This window comes from Dasypus novemcinctus, chromosome 21 (assembly GCF_030445035.2).
Source record: "Dasypus novemcinctus isolate mDasNov1 chromosome 21, mDasNov1.1.hap2, whole genome shotgun sequence".
Classification (NCBI taxonomy): Eukaryota; Metazoa; Chordata; class Mammalia; order Cingulata; family Dasypodidae; genus Dasypus; species Dasypus novemcinctus.
Window position 1 is genome coordinate 11860271 of NC_080693.1, and position 24815 is coordinate 11885085.

A 24815-nucleotide genomic window follows, 5' to 3' on the forward strand; every position below is an offset into this window, starting at 1 on the left:
TTCATTAATGTCTTATCCTTTCTGTGGATTCCTGACATAAAGAACATGTGATCTGGGTTTATTACACATGCACCTGGGTCTTGGAGAGGTACTGTAGGAAATCTGTCCTTGAACATCCTTCTATTCTCTACTTCTCACACAAATCCAAAATCCTGGGATTAGATTAAAACCTGAAATTGCTTCCATTTGAGAGGTTCATGTACAACTCCTTGTCCAACACATTCCAAAGCCTGGCTGGGTTTCTGGAGGCCTTGTATGAATGGCCTCCCAGGCTTGCTTCGCATACTGGCTCTTGCTGTCTTGGAGAGTCTCTGGGAATAGTGCCAAAGGTTCTCTGCTCCTCTCATATTATTCTCATATTATACTGCCACCCTCTCCAAAACATCAATTAATCAATTAACCAATCCACTCTAACCAGGGAGCAACTCTCAGAAGCATGGAGTTGAATCAAGTCTTGTTCAACTATTGAATAAGTGTTCTTGCCAGTCAACTCTGCCCTGGTCCCCACTTGACAGTCATGCCCTCCATGTACCTTTCCTCAGTCTTATCCAGGCACCCCATTATTACTAGTCCTTCAATGGCTTGATGAATTTCCAAAAGATTCCACTTATTTAAGTGGCCTGTAGATCCCCTATTCACTTTCAGACTAAGTGAATACGGACAAATTACTTTACCTCTAATCTTATATTCATCCCCTCTACTGGGTTCAGGAACCTATAGGGATGTTGTGAGGACAATGTCTCCCATGAACCTAAGGTCATGCCAGTCACAGGACAATCACTTGATTTGTAGAATTGGTGGTAACTGTCATCCACAGGACATGATTCAACCCCATGCCTTTGAGAGTTGCTTCCTGGTTTAAAATGGATTGGTTAATTGATCAATTGATTTATTGGAGAGGGTGGCAGTATAATATGGGAATAATATGGGAACAATGACTGTTCCCCCAGTGTTCCTGTATTATAGAACAATATGATTGGTGGAAGCTGACAAGGAGAAAACAAATGGGCAGTAATACAGAGAGAGAGAAGAGGCAGGAAGATAATGAGGGTGGTAAAAAAGGGAAGAAAGACAATGTCATGTATAGGAAGACATGGAGAGTGTCTGCCTTCTTAGGGGAACAAGAGGATACAGGCATTCCTTGCTGGCCACAGTTACAGTATTTGAGAGTTGGGAAAGGGACGATGGAATCTTAGACCCACTCCATCACAGCAGAGGTGAAGTGACTGAGGTCCTAGGAGAGGAGTGTGGTGATGAGGACAGAATTGTGTCCTGGTATCAGGCCACATCCTGTCATAAACAACAGGAGCTTGAGTTCTGCCCTTAACCCTAACTTTCCCATTTCTTTCACAACCATTGCTGGATCACCACTGCCCTGGTTCACCAGGAGGCTTACTTCACAGCTTCTGAAGTTTCAGATACAGAGAACAACAATTTGCATGTAATTTACTTCCTCTTTCTGTCTTTGTAATCTCTCCCTTTCTTATTCATAAGCTTCTCTTTATAGCTTTTCTCCATTCTATCTGTTCCTTATTTTATGATTCTTATCCTGAAGGAACTGGTCTCATGGAAGAAATTAAGGTCATGGGACCAACAATGTCTATAAACTTCTTCCACCCTCCTCACCTATTTTCTTAGCATTGTCCTGGTTCTAAACATATGTGTATCACTGAATCAGCATGCATAACCTCAAATGGTCCAGGCAGGGAGTTGGGCTGGTTGTCAGAAACTTTGAGCCATACCCAGTGGAAGGAGCACCTGTGAAGTTTGTTCTGTGGTGGGCTCTCCCCTTGCAGGTGTGTTTCTGCACATGTGCACATGGTCACCAAGTGGGCTCCTTTCATTGCAGCTGTCTACACTGTTGAAGGAAGAGGAGTCCCTCTTCATAAATTATCTTTTCCTAGAATACACTAAAGACACTGAAGAAATGAAAAGACAGGAAGAAGAGGAAGAGGAAATGTGAGTATGGAGTGGATAGAATAAAGAGAGGAAGGGAAACAAGTTCACGTGCATTCCATTACTTTCCTAACCTTCTTTTGGCACTTTAGGAAAATCAGCAAAACTGAGGAGAAACTGGGGTTTCCAGTATTCTATGTGAAGATGGAGGTGGAAACATTAACTGGCTAGTCAAAATAAGTGCAGAAAGTTAAGGATCTGAGGTGTCTTCTGGGTCCTATTACCCACTCCAGAAGAACTCCTCCTCCATCCATCTCTATGCCTCCCCAGTGATCTGTACTACTGACAGCACAAAGACCTTGAGCTGGAAGCCTCAGCCTGAATCTCAGAGGATCTGGAGTTAGTATGGTGTTTGGAAACTGAAAGGGGATATAATACCAAAGAAATGGACATGCCTCAGTGCTCATCCTATTTTACCCAATTCGCTAATCAGCCAATTGGGGAAAAGTTATTTTTCATTTTGAAAGATTTATACTGAGTTTTTAGAAACAGAAACATTTAATTTTAGATGTTAATACATTAAACACTATCTCTCCAACTACTTGTTTTTCTTCATCCTTATCAATAAAATAAACATATATAGATAAGCACCCTAAACAAACTTGGAGCTAATGAATGGACAAATAACTCTAAATGTAAGACTTAACATCTGTCCTCCTACCAAAGTCTTCTAGACATTTGATTTCCTGAAATCTGTTCACTCACCTGGAAAGAGATCATGGGAACAATATTACCCAATTTCAAGCCAGTGAAGTTGGACTTCAATGCTGTTTTCACTTACCTGTCAGTTTCACTGTTTATAACACCATGATTCACATTTCTTTCCACAAATATATTACCCCATTTTCTTCTGGCACAAAGTATTATCAAAACTGATGATGTTTCTTCCATATGTTCTTTCCATAATGCCACTTGCTTTTCTCTAATACACAAAAGACTTCATTCTTTCCCTGTACCCTCCTAGTGATTTTAGCTAGAATATGTCTTGCTATTAGATATTCTGTGTTAATACTCAGGGTAAAGATTTATTATGCAGCTTTAAAGAATCTTTCCAGAAAAATGTGGAATCATAATTTTTAATATTTTTTTATGTTTTTGCTTTGGTTTTCTCATTCAGGTATTCCAGTTATTCATAGATCATATGTTGTATGCCTATCTTCAACTTTGACTTATTTTTTCTCAAATTTGTTAAATACAAATACTTGGCCATCCTACATTTAAAAGCACTATTTTAGAAATAACCTCTAAAAATAAAATCATTTAATTTGGTTTACTGAGTTTTAAAATGCCTGTACACATAAAAACCTGTCAGTCATATTATGCCATGATCTTATTACCCAGCATCTTGCCAACATGTGAAGTGAAACCATAAAAATGTTGGACTCCTACAAATGGGCTTACATTCTGAGATTTCACAAATGCATTTCCAGGCTTCCTGTATATGGGGACATTATGCTGCTCACTGAGTAGACAGCCATCTGTGGAAGTCATTGAACCCTGGTCCCAGCTGTATCTATAACACATTCTTGTGGCATCTCTCTTAAATAAATGACAAGAGCTACATCATTTAAACCTCCTTCTTGCACTTGCCCTCCCCTGCTCTGTACAAGTGACTCATTCCAGTATCTTCCAGTAAAGTTTGACTGAATTTATGGGTTACATAGAGTTTGACATGGTAGATGAATACTGGGCAAGAAATGGGATTCTAATCCAGCACTACCTTGCTTCCATGGCTGAATGTGAGAGAATCTTCAAATCTCTGGACCAAACATAGATCATGGGTTTAAAAAAAAACATTTGTCTAAATGTCTTCATGAATTAGCAAAAATTAAGAAAATTGAGCTCACTTCTTTTTCTGCACTTGCTTTCCAAATGATGGCAGAGGGCCTTTATTGCCCCTAGGAAATACAGAATCAAAGACAAGGATATCAAATTCTTGGCTTTTCTGAGGAGAAAGAGAATATATTAGAGAACTGATGTGAGCAAGGGAGTTGAGTCAAGCAATTAGGAGGTGTATCTCAGAGGAGAGGGGCAGTGATGGGTGATGTCGCCTGCCTATCACTCACTCAAATGCTGTCATTGGTGTGACAGACCCACTCCCTTTCCTTGTCTGACATTTGGTCCCATGGGACTCACCACTTGGCTAGAGGAGGGGACAATGAAGGTGCCATCATTGGCATCTCAAGATAGTCATTAGTATAAGCATATTTACAGAATAAATGCAAACTTTTTAGCAAATGATATAATCACCTAAAATCAGGTACTAGAGGAGAGGGTGGGGAAAGAGAAGGAAGAGAAAATACACTAATTTCATCAGTGCTCACAATGAGGATTAAACACTAAAGAAATGGATGATTATGGGAAAATAAAAAAATCATAATTACTAGAACAAAATCACAAACCAGAAAACATACACATGTACACAGAAGCATATAGGTGCGAGAAGTATACTTTTGAGCACTCCTGCCCTTTAACAAAGTGATAATGAATTTAAGTAGTTTCCAGTGTTAAATACAGTAAAGTTAAAATCAGCATCAAAAATAGAGAGCAATTAAGAAATCCAGTTTGTATTTTATATTTATGAACAGCTTAAAATCAATTAAGCAATGGACTTTTCAACATAGCAGAAGAAAGATAAAGTGCTCAGATGGCTTAGGCACCCCTCTGACTTGATGAGTATGGAAAGAATTGAAGAGCTGTATGGTTAGGAATGATGGGGAGATAGCGCTATCTCTTTGCAAAGGGAGAGGTAGACCATGCACACACGGAGAAATTCAGTTAAATCATATGAAAAGGAATTTCAAGTTTTGGTTACATTATTGCAATAAGTGCCTTTGCAGAATTTAAGATCTGGTTTAAGGTTTTATGAAGGAAACAATTTGGTTGAAAGGCAAGAATATTCTTTCATTTAAAATGATTTCAAATAATTATAATGATAAACACTTTGATTTTTAGCCCTATGTATTAAATACTGTGGTAAAGTACCTAATTATGTATTATTTCATTTAACCTTTACAACCACCCTAATAAGAAGGGACTTCTTTTACAAATGAGAACTTAGGCTTATAGAGATGATTCGCTTGCCCAAGATTAATAAGGGTCTGCCTGCCACACAGTCTATGTTCACAATCATTCCACCCAGCCTGTCTCCCTACAATTAGTGCCCCTGATACCATGAGTGCAATCTGCCTTTCCCCTTCTGAAGTGTTTTCCAACCATGGCATGTTGTAATACTTATGCTAAATCTAGGCCACATATACCTTTCTTGGCCCTCATATTGATACACAGTCCTGCACAGTCACCCACTCTAACGGGTTCTTGTGTTGAGCTACATTATTGAGTGGTAGTGAGGACTATAGTGCCTGGCACATGGAAAGCACCTAATAATGTTATTACTATTACGGTCAGCATCACTATCCAGGTCACACCTGGGGCCCCTGAAGCTTTCCTGAACCAAAATGCTCTCTGGTTACAGTGCCTGCCTCTGTTCCAGATAAACAATGACTCTGATCCTTGGGATTCCACATAGTGTATTTCCTTTACTGGCCTAAGTATCCCATCAACAAAATCACTTATTTGAGTCAGTGAGTGAGTCTCTGTTCCTTGTAACCCAAACAGTAAAAAAACACATAGATGGATAGATTTGATAGCTGAATTTTTAAAAAGTCTCTAAAGTTACATTATTTTTTCAGTAATGAAAACATTTAGAATGAAAGTGTATTTAATAAAAATACATAGTTACAAATGCAGGTTTTATTAGGTTACTAAGGGGGAGAAATTTTATCATCACTGGAAGCATAGATATGGGTCCTTTTTGTTTCAAGTAGCTTACTCAGGAAAGTCATGAAGGAAAAAAACCAATAAATTAGAATTCATCTGTGAAAATAATTATTGATGTCCTGAGACTTTTAAAACTTTACTCAAAAACTCCTTCTTTCTGAGAACTTTTTGTTTTCCATGACAACCATTTCATTTTCTTCCTCTTTTCTTATTAGTTATGCATGCAATTTTTATTATATACTTTCTATATTTGATCATAAATTGGGTTATAATTGTTTTCCTTGAATGTCTTTATGTGTTTGTCCCATCTCACCTAGCAGAGTATGAACTCCAGGGGAAAGGAATTTCTCTCTTCATAAAATGGTAGTGGTGTATAATGTAACAAGCAAGAAATATGAAATAAGATGATACAGATGCTAGAGAGTCAAATCCTGATTCTCTCACACATTGATAAGTCACTAAATCTGTCTCAGACTCCACGGCATTTCTAGAAAGAGGAGATGCTCTCTATCTGATTTCAAAGTCCACTGGGTTTTTTACTTTGCTTCTCTGACTCTGATGGATCAAATTCATGAAAAGATTTACAGTTAAATCCTCAGGTATATGCGATACTGCTTATATTCAAAACTAAAATTACTACATGGAGAGTAATGAAATGACTGGTAATGTCAAATGGCAAAGGCCACCTGATCTGAATTTCTGGAGGGCATTTACCTTCTGACAGTTTATCTTTAAAGCAGTGGTTAGAATCAGATTCCAAGCCATGATATTTCATCACGTATCATAAGCAACACAGTCTACCCCCCAGTCTGTGCCCCCAGCAAGTTCATTTGGTCTAAAGTTAACTTGTCAACCTCACTGGCAGCAGACTCTGTGCTTTTACCTGGCCATAGAAGATTACAACTTGGTATTTATAGCTCTGACATTCATATAATTTTATGCAAAAATCTCATCTGACTGTACTTACAGATGAAAGCTTAAACTGTCTTTTCTTTCTCCCCTCCTCCAATAATTTATGACTAAATAAGAAGCATAAATTAAACAGAAACACTTTCAGTTCACATTTTTCTCTCTTCTGCAGAATCATATCAACAAAATAATAATAATGGTAGAAGTAATAATTTGTTTTCTATAAATTGTCTAAATAAAATATTTAGGACTCCAACTAGTGCATCTGAACAACAGCCTAGGATACTAAAAGAATGTGTTTTGTAAAGATGCAGAGGTCAACTTAATCTGCATATTAAAGTGGAAGATCATAAAATAGGAAAGTAGTCTTTTGTGCTGCTGAAGTAAAATACCTGGTAATTAACAACATTACAGTGGGGTTGTAGAAGTAAGAAGCAAGGTAAGTGTGTTTGATATGTTATGCATTGCGTTGAAATATTTAGTAAGCATATGAAAATTAAGAGAAACCTCAGCAGGTTGCAGGATCAGACTTCTGCAGCAGCTGGCAATTGCTGGAGAGTGGATAGAGACTATGTTGCAGTTTTGGACTCCTAGAGCAGCTGGCAATTGCTGGATAGAGGGTGGAGACTATGTTGCAGTTTTGGACTCCTGCAGTGTCCAGCCATGAGGAGATATGGCCAGATGTATAAGGGAACTTTTAAGTGTTCCATTGGTTTCAACAGTTTCTAATAATAACCTGTTATTGCCTGTGCCTCAAAGGATACACAATAGGGAAATTGAGGTCCGTTTCCACTAAGCCAGGGGTTGAAGGTTTCTTTACCCCTGGGAGGAAGCAGCTGCTGAAATGACACAAAGTCACTTGTTCAGGGTCTGTGCCAGGCTACAGGGACAGGGACACAGCTGCCGAGTCCCTAACAGTGAGCATAGGGCCTAGTCCCCCAGGCAAGTCCCCTTTCAGGGAATGGCCCAGACCCACATTGCCCCCTGCTGGTGAACTGGGCAAACTCCACCAATGTTGAAAGAAGGAGAGCACAGCAGCTTATTCTGTCCTCAATTTAAGGCTGTCTTGAATTTGTGCATCAATTTAGAATATCAACAGAATAATAATGGTAGAAGTCATTTGTTTTATATAAATTGTTCAAGTAAAATATTCAGGATTCCAACTAGTGCATCTGAACAACAGGCTAGGATACTAAAAGTATCAATTAATCAAAATCACTTACTTGATATTTCTGACGCAACAGTGGAGTTCTCTTAAAACTGGGGCTAAATCAGACTTCTTTACAGATACCAATGGATTCAGTTTTCTCACCTGTAGTTTAAACAAAAAGCATTACACCTTAAAAAAATTCAAAAGAAGGAAAACACTACATGCATAAAGATATGTATTGCAGTTCTATACACTAAAAAATATAAATTACTTCAATGCTAAACAACTGGGAAATGAATTAGTAAATCTTGATTCCTAAATAAGATGAAGCACCGGGAGATGATGTGGCTAAAGCAGTTGAGCAACTTCTTCCCACAGGGGAGGACCCAGGTTTGATCCCTGGTGCCCTCAAAAAATAAAAATAAAAAAAGGAAACAACAAATAAATCAACAAAACAAATTAACTCAGGGAGCCACTGTGGTTCAGTGGTTAAGCGCCAGCTTCCCATTGACAAGTTCCCAGGTTCAATCCCTGGCCCTGTACCCCAAACAAAACAAAACAGAAAAATAAACAAATAAATAAATAAATAAGATAAAGTACCATTTAACCCTCCAAAATGGTCATTATCAAGACTGTAAACCAGTAGAGGAAAATATTTGTAATCTAACATTGAACGAATTAAACAAATTATAAAGGTGACTGGATATAGCTACAAATACGTGGTATTGTATTTATGCATTTTACATGTATATAGCATTTTAACTCTCTCTCTATATATTTATATACACTCTATTAGCAGAAGGAAAATGCTGATGCAAAGTAGCAGAAATTAGTTGTTTTTATAAAGGGTATTTATTTGGGGTAGAAGCTCACAGTTACCAGGCCATAAAGTGCAAGCTACCTCCCTCACCAAAGTCTATTGCCACATGCTGGAGCAAGATGGCTGCCGACGCCAGCAAGGGGTCAGGCTTCCTGGGTTCCTCTCTTCCTGAGGCTTGCCTCTCTCCAAGTTCAGCTGCTTTGCTCTCTCCACAAGGCCAGCTGTAGATTACAAGATGAATGGCACTTCTCTCTTCCTGGGGCCTTTGCCATATCTGCTTCTCTGCGTGTTACTTCCCAGGCTCCAGCTCAAAAACTCCCAGCTCTGTCCTTTGCCATGTCTTTTCTCTGTAAGTCTCTGTATGTGCAGGGATGCAATGTCCTACTGACATGACCCAATCAAAGGCTTAATCATTATTTAATCAAGTAAAAGTGAAACCTCTCAATCCAATACAATCTAATATGCCTGGAGGAACAGACCAGGTTACAAACATAAGCCAATATCTATTTTTGGAATACATAAACAATATGAAACTGCTACATAGTTTACATAAAGATACATGTAGGGAGGAAAGTAAGAACAAAAGGGGCCCCCTCTGGAGGCAGCTGTTTAATAAGAACTGTTCCAATAGTCACAACACCCCTGGGGTTGGGGACAGGACCCTTGGTGTGCAGAAGGAGGAGACAGAGTCCCTCCAGGGAAGGGCCACATGGTCCCCTGAAGGTGGCTGCCTGGGCCTGTTAAGCCAGGATCTGTGATTCTGAAATGAGGCCTCCTCATGTCCTGCCAATCACGCATCCCCATCCATGGCCTTGTAAATGGGATGGGCCATGCCATAAAAGGTTGACTAATGCTGCCCAGTAATTTGGAGGGCAGGGGTCTCCGTGTAAGAAAACTTTCCATGATTCAGTGTCAAAGGAGGCCTCCTCAGGTTGGAGATGGATTCTGAGTCTCTTGTCTCTGTGCTCAAAAATTGCAACGTACTTTGCATCATCCCAATCTTTCTGAGTAAAACTGGACCTCATCAGTTGTTTGCCAGTGGGCATCTGACTAGGCAGTAATACCCACCATAGAAAAATGGACCTTTTCTTAATGTCATAAATATCTAAGTTGATAGGAGAGGGGCATGGAGTCTTCAAAAGACTTTCAGTTGTCAATTTGCCCCTTTCTTCTGTAACCCTGAACAAAATCTTCAAGTTTGGTTTGATTCTCCAATCAACTAAAATTTGGAATTTTAGTTTTAATTTGGGGTCCTCTTTGGAACCCTGTACATACCAGACTCATAGGCAATTGCCTCTTTCTCTAGGGTGTCCCAATCTACCTCATCCATGTTGGGGTAGGTTTCACTAGCAGGATGATGGCCAGATCATTCAGAAGAACCCTTAGGCTGCACAGTTCACTAATAGGGTGTTGCCCCACTAATACGATGAGGGCTTAATAGGGCCTGAGTACATGGTATGGGCATTTTACCTTATTTTTGGAATTTTGAGACAACCTCTGTAGTTGTAGGAAGAAGCTGGCACCCTGGCTTGGAATTTGTCTTGCCCATAACCCTTTAGCCACCTTGCCAGGGATTGGATCCACAGTAATCCATGGAGTCAGGGTTCAGAGAGTGACAGTAGCAGAGAGCAATAGCCACAAAGGGACCACAGGCCCAGGAACACCACTGCCTGTGGGCTGCCACATTATACTTCCTGTGAAGGAGGTGCCCCTATTGCACAGTGGAACCCCTGCATTTGGCCTCTGGAGCACAGTATACAGACACAGGGTTTGTCTCCAGATAGTCTCTCTGTTACTGTCACTCAAGGCCTCGTAATTCCCATGTACTACCTGCCCCAGCAGCCCTAGCACCAGGGCAGGGGTTGCCCACCTCCTGTCCCTATACCAATTCCATTACATCAATGGCTTTTGGATAAAATTAGCCAATTTGACTCAGACTAATCATGCCCATTCTGGGAAAAACTGGAAACCAAGGTTTCCCCTCTTGACATACAAGGGCTAGCAGTCTATAAAACCCATGGACAACTCAGATTTGCAAAAGCCACAATTTAGGGAGTTTTGGCAAAACCCAACATAAACAACAAACATCAGTACAAAGTAGAACCCATGTTAAGGTGCCAAGCCATGGAACCTCCCAGATAGTATTAGTTTTCTGAGAAAACCAGTTAGTAAGCTAAGGGCAATCAAGAGGCATTATGCCTCACATCCAAGGTTATGACCAACACACCTTCCCCATTGCACCACTTACTTTTATATATATTTTGTTAGAGAAGTTCTGAGCTTACAAAACAATCATACATAACATGTAGACTTCCATACAGCACCCCTTCAGCAACACCGTGCATTCCTGTGGAACTGCACCACTAAAATAGAATGAGTTAAGTTGGGGGTTAAATTTGGGTCTGGGTGGAAGTCAGGTGTGACCCAACTGGAATCTGAGACCTTAGTGCATGATAAATGTTATTATAGGTGCTAGGGTAAAAGGGTTGCCAGGAGGATGGACAGGAAATGTGATTAGCTAAGTGGCTCAACCAGTGGGTGTGGAGCACACAAGCAGAACAAGAAGAAACTGTGAGCCTGTGTTAGTCAGCCAAAGGGGTGCTGATGTAAAATACCAGAAGTTGGTTGACTTTTATAAAGGGTATTTATTTGGGGTAGGAGCTTATAGATGCTAGGCCATAAAGCATAAGTTACTTCCCTCACCAAAGTCTATTTGCATGTGTTGGAGCAAGAAGGCTGCTGACGGCTGTGAGGGTTCAGGCTTCCTGGTACCTTTCTTCCAGGGTTTTGCTTCTCTCTGAGTTCAAGATTCCTTTCTTCCCAGGGCTTGCTTCTTCCTGGGATCAGGGTTCCTTTCTTCCAGAGGCTGGCTTCTCTTTCCTCTGTGAGCTTACTTTATGGGGCTCCAGCTTAATGCTTCAGCATCAAATTCCAACATCAAAACTCCAACATCAAAAAACCCTCAACTCTGTCCTTTGCCATGCCTTTCATCTGTGAGTCCCCACCCACCAAGGGAGTCCTGAAGATTTAAATCTTCAGGATGAGCCTATATTTAGCACTATAACCATTAAATATATGTCTCAGAGATTTAAATCTTCAGGACTCAATGCCCTAATGACATAGCCCAATCAAAGCCCTAATCATAACTTTATCATGCCCAGGTACAGACTAGATGACAAACATAATCCAATATTTTTGGAATTCATAACCATATCAAACTGCTAGAGTGCCCTTTTAAAAATTTTTGCTTGAATCTATTTCAATACTTTTTATTGCCTCCTGCAATGAGCTCACATTCACAGTCACCACCCTCAACGATTCCCTTTGCAAAACACCTTTGCATCAGTCCTAAGAAGAAGGTGTTGGAAGTGGATGTGGCTCAAGCAGCAGGTACCCACCTTACCACATGGGAGGTCCCAGGTTCAGTTCCTGATGGTTCCTAAAGACAAGTGAGACATGCAAGGTGATGTGAGGGCCTGGTGCGGTGAGCTCATGCAACAAGATGATGCAGAGAGTTGATGCAATGAAGAGACACAACAAGGAAATATAATGAGAGACACAATGAGAGATACAAGTGGGGACCAGAGGTGGCACAAGTGATTGGGTGCCTCCCTCCCACATGGGATGTCCGTGTTCAGTTCCCACTGCCTCCTAAAAAGAAGATAAACAGAGCGCAGACAGCAAGCACAAACAAACAATAGGTGGGGGTAAAAGAAAAAAAGGTGTACTTAGATCCCTGCTAAAATCCCATTTCAGAAACCAAGACTCCGATGCTTTGAGGGAAAAGGAAGGCACCCAATCTCCTCTCCAGAGCAGGGGGGCCAGGGAGTATGTTAACAGAGGCTCAATACACAGAAATGCCTCGGTCACCACACACTCACCTCCTGGAGGAGAATGCTCATTTATGAGGCACTTGCACACTTTGTGACTTTGCTGTGCATTCCTGCAGGACAGGGGTTCTGCCCCCTGCTTGGCTCTCCTGGAGGCCCAGAATACGGTAGGTGTGCAATAAATACTTGTGGGGAGAATAGTGTGCCTTCATTCCTTGATTTGATCTTCTCCCACACCACTGTCAGGCAGCAAATTAGGAAATGTGACTGCTGCCAGTGTTAGTCATCTGCTTAGTGGGTGAGATGGAGTCCCTGGCTCCCTGCCCAGGCCTTTCCAACTCAGGTGAGACCTTGAGACCTTACTGCTGGTAAGGACAAAGATGCTAATTAGGAGGAGGAACTCTTTGAGTCATTACCTGCAGCAATAATAATTATAATCATCCTCATCATCATCTCTAACTCTTGTAGTCCTCACACCAGCGGCACCAGTGAGGAAGGAGCTATTATTATCTGTTTTCACAGCAAGGCACAGAGCAGTTAAGTAACTTTCCCAACATCACAAGCCAAGAGGCAGCACTGCTGGGACATGGACTCCATCAGGCTTAAAGCCCAGAGTCCAGAGGCTGCTAAAACCTCAGGACAATTAGCATCCCCAGCTGGACCCAGAGAGGCTGCCAGCACAGGTGGGGTAAGTTTGGGTGAGGAATCAGGACTACAGGAAATGTGGAGGTCAGTCAGGGAGCCTTCTCCAAGACCCACCGGCTAGCTCTGGCCCTGAGGCCACAGTCTGAGCAAGTTGTGGCCTGGCATGAGCTCCCTAATGATAGGGTTAGTTGTTTCATGGGTGCGATGCACAGAGTCAGAGGCTCCGCCAGCCTCTCAGGGCAGAATGCTGGACTGGGAGCCGGGAAGCCTGCCCTGCAGAGCTGACCTTGCAGCAGAAGCCTTAAAAGTGGGTGGGAGTGAGGCAGGCAGAGTGGGAGAGCACCCCAAGGAGAGGACACGGCCTGGGTAGGGCGTGGGGCTACCGTGCTCATCCTTACGTCCCTCTTATCCTTAGAGAACAAGTGCAAAAGGGAATTTTTAAAATTCCCATGACCCTGCCGCGCCCCCAGATGGCCTTGGATCCCTCCTCCATCAAGCAGAGATTCTGCCCCGCCATTCCAGCAGCTGTTTGCACCTGACAAAATGCCCAGTGGTCTTGTTTGATCCTTACAACCACCTGGACGGAGCAGGTGTCCGGCCCCTGTACAGAAGGGGAAACTGAGGCAGGGGGTGGTGTGCCTTCCTGGGCCGCACAGTAGGTGTGCCTCTCCTCGTCCGGGCGGCCTCCCCCACCCCCGTGCAAGATGCACTTCCTAGCGCCTTGGCTCCGGGGGGCTGGGGTGTCACGTGACACATCCAGGTAAAGCGCTGAGCAGGTGGAGCTCAAGGCCGGGGCTGCCTCGTGACGACGACGAAGCGCCTTCCCGGGGAGCAAGAACGGGGTTTGAGTCCTCCCTCCCCCGAGAACCTGCAGCCCCGCGCAGAGGGGGCGTCCTGCGGGCAGGGGCCCCGGGAGCGGGGACAGGGCTGCGCCTGGACAGCAGCTGGACCCCCGGCGACAGGCAGCGGTGAGCCCGGGGTCGGGGTGAGGAGCTCTGCGGAGGGACGTGGTGGGCGCGGGGCAGGAGGAGAGGGGAGCCCCGGGATGAGGTCCAGGGGGCCCAGGCGGCCCAGCGTGAGAGACGCCGCCAGCGCGGGGAGCAGGCGCTTCGGATTGTTTCCATTCTAACACCTTTTTTTAAATGTACTGGATGCATATAATTTCTTTAACACTTTATTTTTTAAATAATTTCAAACTCACGTACTGTGGCAAAAACAATACAATCCCCCCACACACACACAGAGGACTCCAACATACCCCCACCCAGGCCCACCACCCGCTTTCAGCATTTTCCCGCCTTTGCTGCAGCAGACTCCTCTTCACAGCAGCATTTACCTGGAATTCTCTTCCAGCTAAATTTAATGACGCACCGTGCAGGAAAGGTGGGTACACACGCGCGGTGGGAAATGAAAGCCCCATCATCTGTAACTCACCACCCCAGGCAGCCTCGTCATCCTGTGGGGTCTCTTCTTCCAGACTTTAAAAAAAAGAAAAAAATTCACCCCCGAAGGGGCAAAAAAAATTCCAAGTGCCTGAGACATGACTGCACGGGGACGTCCCATGGCTGGGGAGGTCCAGGCAGGCTTCTGGAGAGAAGGTGGGGTTCAGGATGGACCTCGGGGAGTGTGGGAAAGGGTAAATTTAATTTCCTCAAAGTGGGAGCTGGAGCCGCTCTGCGCTGGGGAGGGAGGGAACGGGCTTCCGGCGGCTTTGGCGCGCAGGGAATTTGAAAAGTGGCGCCAAAACGAGGGGGCCAATGGTGAGTGTCGGGGGCGGGGCCAGAGCGAGAAGGGCCAATGGTGAGAGGGGGGCGGGGCCAATAGTGAAAATGGTGCCAAATTGGAAAAGCCGCCAGCGGTGGAGGCGGCGCCGAGGCCCAGCCCGCGGTGTGGAGAGGCGGGAGCAGGGACTGGCGCGGGACAGGAGCTTAGTTAGGCCACGCGGAGAGGCGGGAACCCCTGAAGGGCCCAGGCAGTGGGGACCAGGGAGGGCCCTGCGTGCTAGCTGGGGGGTATAAATGGGAGCACTTCTTGCCATTCGGCGCGCCGGCCATTTTATCCAGGTCGTGCACCCATTCTTGCAAGATCGTTAGTAAAGTTCTTTTCTCCTCCACGCTCGGGGGAGCCTTAGTTTTGTTACAGGTGCTGCTTTCTTTTTAACGGGAGGGGCAGGGGTTGAAAAGAACACAGGAAAAGAGAAGGAATCCCGGCCAAGGGGGGCCACAGCCCAGGCCGGGAAGAGGAATCACTAAAATGGACATGGCCGAGCGCACCCCGCGGCCAGCCCTGCTCCCGCCCACGGCCGCGCCCGCGCTTCATCCCCCAACCACCCGCGGGGGAACACGGAGCGGCCTCATTCAGCACGGGTCCCCGCGGGGGAACACGGAGCGGCCTCATTCAGCACGGGTCCCCGAGCCCACCCACCCCGCACAGCTGTGATGGGGCTGAGGCTCCCACCTAGGCCCCGGGGAGAGGGGGGTCCCCGGAAACGCCAGCTGGTTGTGGGGGGTGCCAGCCGCGCCCAGCGCCCACCCGGGGGTCCTCGCGGGGCAGAAGGCACTCAGAAGCCGCGCACAGCGGGGAAAGGGAAGAGGAAGGGGGCGGGCCCCGAGCTGCGCGGGCCTCACCAGGGCGCCCTGGGCCTGACACCCGCCGCGCCTCTGAGGGGCCCTCGGGCACGCGCCCGCCGGCCTCGAGGAGGTCACCAGGCCTGACTGCTGGTGGCCCAGCCAAGCCCCTCCCCTGCTACCCGGTTAGGGAGGTGGGGAAGGGCAAGGCCTGGCGAGGAAACCAGCCACGACAATGTATTTAAACCTCTCCCGTGGGCGCGCGCCTGCCGGCTCCTGAAGCGCTCGCGCTCCCGTCAGCAGCGTGGGGAGCAAGCCCACCTGGGCTTCCCGTCCCCAGTCCACTCATTCCTGGCGGTGCTCAAGCCTGGGCTTCCTCATCTGTAAAATGAAAGCAGGCAGCGGATGTGGCTTGACCGGTTGAGCGCCTGCCTCCCATGTACCAGGTCCTGAGTTCAATCTCAGCTACCTCCTAAAAACAAAAACAAAATCAACTCGGGGGAGCTGGTGTAGCTCAGTGGTTGAGCGCCGGCTTCCCACATTCGAGGAATGAGGTCAATTCCTGACCCCGGTACCTCAAAAAAAAAAAAGCAGTAACTGCACCCATCCTTGTCCAAGCCTAGTGTCCCACCAACCTGTTGCCACCTTCCTGCTGGCCCTTTCCTTCCCCGTGCCTCCCCACCCCCTTCTCCAGAGGGTACCCCCTCTGCGCTGCGCCAGGCACCCGGGCCTTTGCCAGCTGGGGGTTGAGTCAGACCTGGATCCACCAATGCACCACCGTGCGCTGAGCTCAGACAGCCAGAGGCTCCTTGTCTCGGCTCCATCCAGGGTTCCCCAGGCCCAGGGGACAGCCGGGGGAGGGGCAGGAGGCGGGCGGAGGGAGGCCCAAGGCGAAGGCTCCGACTGTGCCGGCCAGGCTTGTGCTCTGGAATGCCAGGCCAGGGCAGGGGCTCTGCCAGCAGAAGACTGACCTTCAACAATGACGTTTCTCCCTGGGTGTTCCAGAAGGCATCGGCCGCCTTCTAATTCAAACCAGCAGGAGGAGGCGCCATAGGCTGAGTCTCAAAAAGGAGACAAGAGCCCCCTGGAAGGGCCGCTGGTGAGGGCCCCCTCCGCGGCCCTGTGCGGGGCTGTGGAGCCTGCGGTCGTCGTGGGAGCTCTGGTTTTAGCTGCGCTTATGAGCACCCTCTGAACGCCAGCGTCTGTGCTAAGAACTGCATGTTCACCACCTCTCAAAACCACTCACTCTTTTCTTTTTCCTCCCTTAAACTTTTTATTTTGATATAATTTCAAACTAACAGGACAGTTGCAAAAATAATACAAAATCAACCCATAGAACTCCAATAAACTACTTTCCACGCACCCCATATCCAGAGCCATGCTTTTAACATTTTGTTTCGTTTGCTTTATTTGTCTTTTTAGCTATCTGTCATCAGTCCAACTATCTGTTTATTTTCTAAATATTTGAAAGGTTGTTACATCATGTTCCCTGAACACATAACACTCCCATGTATGTTTCCTAACAGCAAGGATTACATAACCACTTCAAGTACAGATTTATCAAGTTCAAGAGCTTTAGCATCAATATAAAACTTCCAGTCTATATTCCAATATTTTCATATGTCCTTTAGGGCCTTTTCTCCTCCATTATTTCAACCACCTACTCTTTTTTAAAAGCTCTAGTTTTATTAGAGAAGTTGTAAACTTGTACACGTGTACATGTGTGGAATTCCCTTACAACAACCCTCCACCAACACACTACATTGTTGTGGAACATTTCTTACAGATTACGAGATAATATCATCAGACTATTACCTCCAACTATGGTCTATGGCATACATTTGGCATATTTTTTCATACCCTTCTATTATTAACAGTACATCTTTGACACTGATGCAGGAATGTTAAAGTTATTGCTGTTAATGATAGTCCATAGGTTACATTAACTGTATTTTCCCACTGCTTCTCCACATTCCCACCATCTTGCAATAGTGGTGTACATTTGTTCTAGTTCATAAAAGGACACTTATATTTGTACTATGAACCACAATTATCCACCTCTGTGTTCAATATGTTATTCAGTCCCTAGATTATTCTCTAGCTTTCTTCCAATTGATGTTTACATCCCTAGATTACCCTTTTCATCCACAACCCCATTTATAAACCAGCTGCATTAGTTCTACTCACTATAATGTGTTACCATCAACTCTGTCCATTTCCACACTTTTACAGTCAAGTTAATTAAAACTTCTACATATATTAAGCATCAGTACACCTTCTCAGCCCTCCTCTTATCTCCTAATAACCTATACTCTAGGTTTTAACTCCATGCATTTATTCTTCGTATTTAGTTCATATTAGCAAGACCACACAATATTTGTCCTTTTGTGTCTGACTTATTTCACTCAGCATAATGTCTTCAAGGTTCCCCCATGTTATCACATGTGTCCCAATTTCATTTCTTCTTACAGCAGCATAGTATTCCATTGTATGTATATACCACATTTTGTTTATCCATTCATCAGTTGGACACTTGTCAACCACCTACTCTTTCTTGTTTTTATTTGTTGTTGCTTTTGTTTTTCTTAAACCACCTACCCTTACTGCATGCCACAGGAGAGAGCGATGGGGCTGAGCAGTGTGATAAGACCTTGCCCCGAGTGCCCCGAGCAGGGCTGGAAGAACGTGGCTTTCAGCCCTGTGTCTGCCTCGGGGCTCGAGCTCCCCCCACCAGGTTTCACTTTCCAGTAAACGGAAAGTTTAAGGCTCGCCACATGCCACCCACTAGGATGACTACAATGAAGACTGATGATGAGCATTGGCAAGGAAGGGGAGAACCTGGAAGCCTGATGCACTGCTGGTGGGAATGTGAAGTGGTGCAGCTGCTTTGGAAGACAGTTTGGTGGTTCCTCAAACAATTCAGCACAGAGTTACCACACACTCCAGCAATTCACTCCTCTATCTACCCAAGAGAAATGAGACTATTTGTCCATACAAAACAAATGCTCCTAGCAGCCTCAGTCACAATAGTCAAGAGGTAGAAACAACACAGATGTACATCAACCGATGATGGATAAACAAAATGTGACATAGGCATATGATGGAATATTATTCAGCCATAAAAAGGAATGAAGAACTGATACATGCTATGACATGTGTGGATCTGGAAAACATCACGTCAGGTGAAAGAAACCAGACACAAAAGGGCAAATATTGTATAATTCCATTGATAAGAAAATCCAGAATAGGGAAATCTATAGAGACAAAAAGTGTATTCCTGGCTGCCAAGGACTAGGGGAGGTTGGAAGGGTAAGGGGGTGATAGCTAATGGGTAGAGTTTCTTTCTGAGGTGATGAAAATGTTCTAAAGCTGACTGTGATAAATATACGAAAACCATTGAATTGTACACTTTAAATAGGAGAATTGTAAGGTAGGTGAATTAAAGCTCAATAAGGCTGTTAAAAATTTAAAGGTTTAAGACAGCCTTTAAGGAGCTCACAAGTCAGGGAGGGCCAAGAAGCAGATAGACCCCAACAGAGTGATGAGGCCACAGCACCTTTAAGCACAGGCAGGGGTGGGGGTGGGAGAGGTGGCCTGGGGGGCTGGGGCTGGCCAAGGACAGGTGCCTGAGTCCGGTGTGAAAATAACAAGCTTTCCAATAGAGGCCACACTGGTCTAGTGATTTGGGAAGAGAGGGGGACACCTCTCAGCATAGGGAGTGGGGCTTAAGGGAGAGGCAATTCAGGAATGCTTCCTGGAGCAGGTGATACTGGGCCAAGTCTTGAAGAATGAATCAGGCAGAAAAGTGAGGGGCAGAAAAAGATGCCACAGAGGGGGCAAAGGCACACTCAGGGAATGTGCTGAGGGGCTGAGGGCTGAGCGCTGGGTGGGAGCTGGCGGGAGGCTGAGAGGGACCTTTGGAGGGATGGGGGCTCCTACCCCTTCCATTCTGGCACTACCCCTCCTCTGTTCCCCAATGTGGGCCTTGGTTTCAACAGCGACAGCAAAAGCCTTCCATCTCAGAGGCTGCAAGTCTCTGACTCAGTCTCTAAAATGAGGCCGATACTGAGCTAAGAGGACAAACCACACAGGGAGCAAGTACTGGGGTGGCCACAATAGGAAACGAGTCCTCTCAGACACTAGATACCCACAGGCCACATCCCACCACCCCAGGAAACATCGGCGCCTGAGGAGAAATTGAAACAGAAACCCAGGTGACTTTCCCTGGGCAGATTCCAGGAAAGAAAAGAAAGTGGCTTTGAGAGGGGATACCCCACCAGCTTTGCACCCACCAGCCACCAATCGAAAGAGGAAATATAGTGGTTTCAAACTATTTTGTGAGATACTTTATTGCAGAACATTTATAGTAAAATGTTACTATATCCCATGTATATGAATGTGCATTTATATATTATCTATATTTGTAATTGCATTAATGCATTGTGTAGCTGATAATATATAAACATAAATATTATTCAAAATAATTGCAATGAAATAAATTTAAATACAGGTTTTTTATATTTTCCATAAAAACAATTTTACCCTCAACAATTTATTCCCTGGTTTTGCACAAACTAATTTGGAGGCCAATGCCAAAATGCAAAAAACGTATTTGCTTTTTATCTTTATAATTTAAAATATCAATTTGAAATATGCATCAAATTAGATGGCATGAAAATTTTATATGTATAAAGAAATAACATGACAGTATATGAAGCAAAACTAAGAGAACAAAATGAACTAATGGAAAAAGTGTACTGTATTGAAACAATTTAATAGATGGTACACAAAAACTGATAAAATTCAGATAAAAATAAGAATACCTTACATATTTGAACAACACAATTTACCAAGTTGACCCAGTTGATATTTGTAGAACACTAAACCACAAAATTTCAAACTGTATTATTTTCAAAAGCACATTGAACATTTATCAAAGGGCCATGTATTGGGCTGCAAGTCCACAATACCCAAAAGACTGAACCCATACAGAATAGGGATCTTTGACTTCAGGGAAGTGGACTTGGCCCCGTGGTTAGGGCATCCGACTACCACATGGGAGGTCCGTGGTTCAAACCCCGGGCCTCCTTGACCCGTGAGGAGCTGGCCCATGTGCAGTGCTGATGCATGCAAGGAGTGCTGTGCCACGCAGGGGTGTACTCACATAGAGGAGCCCCACATGCAAGGAGTGTGCCCATAAGGAGAGCTGCTCAACATGAAAGAAAGTGCAGCCTGCCCAGGAATGGCACCGCATACACAAAGAGCTGACACAACAAGATGACTCAACAAAAAGAAACACAGATTCCCGTGCCGCTGACAACAACAGAAGTGGACAAAAAAGAACATGCAGCACATAGACACAAGAGAACAGACAACTGGGAGGGTGGGGGGAAGGGGAAATAAATAAATAAATAAATAAATCTTTTAAAAAAAGAAGAAGTTAATAGCAAGAGGGAAGGTTAAAATCTCTTGTTATAATTGTTCAGATGTCTCTTTCTCCTTTTAGTTCTATCAGTTTCCTTCACATATTTTGAGGCTGTGTTATTTGCTAGAGAAGTGTTTCATATTTTGATGTTATCTTGTTTGATCCATTAATCACTGTGGAATTAACTTCTTTATCTCTGAAAGTAATCTATGCTCTGAAGTCTACTTTATATTAGTGTTAACGTGTACATTTTTATTTATCTTTTATATATTTAACTTTTTTTCTTTATGTTTAAAGTGCATTTTTGAAGGCAAGGTAAATTTGGGTATGGCATTTAATTTCATGAGAAAATCTCTGTTTTAATTGTGGTGTTTGACTATTTAATTAATTGTAATTATAGATATCTTTAGGTTTAATTATATTGTATTGTTACTTGTTTGGTCCCATTTGTCCCTTGTTCCATGTTTCCCCTGCTAGGCCTTCATTTTTTAATCAATTTTATTGTTACATATTAATAAAGCATACATTTCATCCAAAGTATACAATCAATGGTATTTGATATAATCACATAGTTGTGCATTCATCACTTCAATCATTACTAAAGCATTTTCATTATTTTAATAATAATAATAAGACAAAAAAGAAAATTCCTAACCTCTCAACTCTCTCTGTTTCCCCTACTGTACATAGCTCTACTTCTGGCTATTCTTGCACACTTATTTATTTGTTTAATAAGCAGTTTATTGAGATATATTCACATACCATATGATCTATCCAAAGCGTATAATCAGTGGCTTCTAGTATAATCACAATGTTGTAGATTCATCATCTCAGAAATTTTAGAACAATTTTCACTACTCCAAAAAGACTCCATCTCTCTTATCATTCTTTCCCGAGCCCTACATAACCTCTAATCTAATTTCACCTTTATAAATTGATTTATAAGTATATTTTATATAAATGGAATCATAATATATGTAGTACTCTGTGTCTGGTCTCCTTCACTCAGAATAATGTGGGTTTTTTTGGTCTGATATTAGGCCTTCTTTTTTTTATTGATTAAGTATGTCTCCTTTGTTGGATTGCTAGTTATAATTCTTTATCAAATGTTGATTGCCATTTTATTTTAAGTATGCATATATAACACATCATGGATTAACTTTGTCTGATACATACAACTTGAGCTATAGTATAAGAATCTTCCAATAGTTTACTTTGGATAATAATGTATCCATTTTCTACTTAATTAATAGGTATATTAAAAACCACAGAGTTGTATTTCTGTGCCAACAGTTGCTTAAATTTTGCAAAGATTTTAATATTAGGAAACAATCTTATATAATTGTCCATCTAGTTAAAACTTCTGATGCTTTTCAGTCCTTTGTGGAGACAAATGTTTTCAGCACCTATCATCATGCTCTCCTTAAAGGACTCCTTCAACATTTCTTGAAGTGTGGATATGGTGATGAGTCCTTTCAGGTGAGTGCAGGATGAGCAGGGGCAGGGGCACTGGGGCAGAGGGAGACGTCTGAAGCTGCACTGCACAAGGGTCTGCCCACTTTCTGCCTGCTCCCCTGACCCTTTCCCCTCCCAAAGCCCCTCAGCCTGGCCCTGGCTAGCAGCTCATCACGGGTAAGGAGCTCACCAAGGCCCATGTGTTAGGATGTAATTTAGAGAACAGTATGGAGAGTATCTTCTCTCCCAAGGTGAAGATGACACTACTAGCATCAGGACATCTCTTACTGGGAGTAGTTCCAATCTATCACAGGAAAGCCAAGTATCTCCTTGCAGACTGTAGTGAGGCATTCATTAAGATAAAGATGGCTTTTCAGCCAGATGTTGTCCACCTGCCTGAGGCAAATTGCAAAGCACCTTATAATGCCATTACCTTACCTTAAGAATTTCATGATTTAATGAACCATTGTCTCACTTAGATGACATCAATGTGTTCCAGCTGTTCAGCCTAAAACAGAGTAGAGTGGAAGAGATACTCATGAGAGAGGAAGATGGGAACACCATTGTCCTACAAGAAAATGATTTTGGCAGCGTTGGAATGTATGACAATGAGATAATGACAGAAGGCGGTGCTTTTGAGGATGACAAAAGGGAGAGATTTTCCAACCTCTTACTTGACCCTAAGCAGAGCACCAGCAATCGGAATGAGAAAATTAAACATCCAGACTATCAAGACCAAAATAAGAATGATTTAGGAGACAAAAATGATAGTCGTATATTAGGTGACAAACTCATTAGTAATAATGATGGCAGTATCTTCTACAATCCCCCTGCAATCTCTGAGGCAGGGGTGATGTTGCCAGAACAGCCTACACATGATGATATGGATGAAGATGATAATGTATCAATAGGTGGACCTGGTAGTCCTGATTCAATGGATCCTGTTGAACCAATATAATGCCAACTACGACTGATCAAACAACACTTGCTCCAAATGAAGAAGCATTTGCTCTGGAACCTATTGATATCTCTGTCAAAGAAACAAGAGCCAAGAGGAAGAAGAATTATTGACAATGTCAAAGGATTGGATAGCAGGACAATTAGAGCCCAAATTAGTGAGTATTCTGATATTGTTACTACTTTGGATCTGACTCCACCCAGCAAGAAACTGATGGTGTGGAAAGAGACTGGAGGAGTGGAAACACTTCTCTTTACCTGCTCAGACTTCATGGAATAATAGACTACTCAAGCTCCTTACACACTGCCTTATACCCTTGTATCAAAAGACCTTTCAAAAAGGAGGAAAAGGAGGAGAAGCTGATAATTTAGGTGAGTTCCTTAAAGAATTTGAAAATCCTGAGGCTCCCGGAGATAAGCAGCAACAGCAACATCAGCAACACGATGTTATTGATGAGCCCATATTGGAAGAATGGGGCCACCTCCAGGAGTCAGTGATGGAAACCAGCAGAACAAATATGGATGAGGCAACCATGCCCCCTACCACCACCTAAGGGAGTTAACTAAAGGCTGGGCAAGTTGACCCAGAGCCTGTGATGCCTCCTCAGCCAGTTGAGCAGATGTTAAGACCCCATCCCTCCAGAAGATCCTCCAAATATCTGTCAGCTAATACCAGGGCTAGAACTTCTGCCAGAAAAGGAGAAAGAAAAGGAGAAAGAAGATAATGAAGATGCTTCTGGGGGTGATCAGGATCAAGAAGAAAGAAGATGGAACAAAAGAAATCAACAGAAACTTCTTGGTCTTCAGTGAGCTCTTGATAAAACTGGAGCTGAATCTATAAATTTGCTTGAGCTATGATGAAACACAAACAGAAAACAAGCTTCAGCAAAATTCTACAGCTTCTGGGTTCTTAAAAAGCAGTAAAGTATTGAGCTGATACAGGAAGAACCATACAGTGACATCATTGCCACACATGGACCAATATTTCATATTATTTGAGCAGGAAATGTTGTATTTGGAAACTTTTCTTCATCCTTAGTGACTCAACTCAAAAACCTCTTTCCCGGGGAAGCCCTCCCTCAGGGCCCTTCCTGCAGGCTCCTTTAGGAACCACCTTGGGCTGGAGTGCACTGTTGCCTCTTTCACCCCAGCTGTGCTCACATGGGCCTGTATGGGACTAACTGGAGGGCTGAGCTCCCCCCTCAGGGTTTCTGAGTGTAGGTCTGGGTGGGGCCATGAATTTGCATTTCTAGGCAGCCCAGGTATCGCTGATGCTGTTGGTCTTAGGGGTCACACTTGGAAACCCCTGACAGACTGAACT

The 24815-nt window shown here is 43.8% G+C and overlaps 1 long non-coding RNA gene and 1 pseudogene across 1 annotated transcript in view; both read left to right on the top strand.

Moving 5' to 3' along the window:
- LOC131274957 (uncharacterized) overlaps positions 1–2074 on the top strand; it is a 649760-nt gene extending 647686 nt beyond the window's left edge. Inside the window, exon 4 of the long non-coding RNA XR_011646746.1 lies at positions 2049–2074. This is a non-coding gene — a long non-coding RNA (uncharacterized lncRNA). The remainder of the gene's footprint in view (positions 1–2048) is intronic.
- Positions 2075–22541: 20467 nt separating this feature from the next.
- LOC101420850 (double-strand-break repair protein rad21 homolog pseudogene) lies at positions 22542–24493 on the top strand (annotated as a pseudogene).
- Positions 24494–24815: the final 322 nt, after the last annotated feature.